We start from the raw sequence: 242 nt of genomic DNA on the forward strand, positions 1-242 counted from the left end.
GGGGCTGGGCACACGTGTGTGCATCTCCAAGGTGAATTGCCTAAGTCGCCTTATGGCTGCAGCAAAATATTAAAAGCACCTCTGGCCCCAATAGCAGTGGTTCCCGCAGAAACTCGGACCTTCGTCGCGCGCGCCCAGGCCGCCTCCCCCACCCCCCACCACGCCTGCAGAAGCGACCGGTCTTCTCCAGACTCGCGCTCAGNACCCCCTCACCCCCTCCGCCTCTGGACCTATACCACCGA

The sequence above is a fragment of the Crocuta crocuta genome, unplaced genomic scaffold, assembly GCF_008692635.1.
Source record: "Crocuta crocuta isolate KB4526 unplaced genomic scaffold, BGI_CrCroc_1.0 scaffold334, whole genome shotgun sequence".
Classification (NCBI taxonomy): domain Eukaryota; kingdom Metazoa; phylum Chordata; class Mammalia; order Carnivora; family Hyaenidae; genus Crocuta; species Crocuta crocuta.